Raw genomic sequence first — 342 nt, forward strand, 5'->3', positions numbered from 1 at the left:
CCTGCTTTTATTTAAACACCCAAAACTTCTTGCCCTGAAACCCGAAGGTGTAAACCTGTTAGAGACGTGGATGGGTGCGGGCTACTACAAGCCTCAGACCTCGAAGCTGGGATTTTTATGTCACTTTTCATCCGTGTGCGGGAAGTGCGGGGGTGGGACGGGAAGATTTCTATGTATTGGTTTGCACTCGCTACTAGAAAGACCACTGACACGTGACTCTAAGATACGTTCAGGCACCGTCCCCGCAGGGCACCGGAGGCCTAGGTCCTGTTTCCACAAAGGTTGGTTCATCTGGGTCGCTACCCGCCGCTGCGGACTCGGCTCCTCCCGGAGTCGGCGCGG

This window comes from Myotis brandtii, unplaced genomic scaffold (assembly GCF_000412655.1).
Source record: "Myotis brandtii unplaced genomic scaffold, ASM41265v1 scaffold83, whole genome shotgun sequence".
NCBI lineage: Eukaryota > Metazoa > Chordata > Mammalia > Chiroptera > Vespertilionidae > Myotis > Myotis brandtii.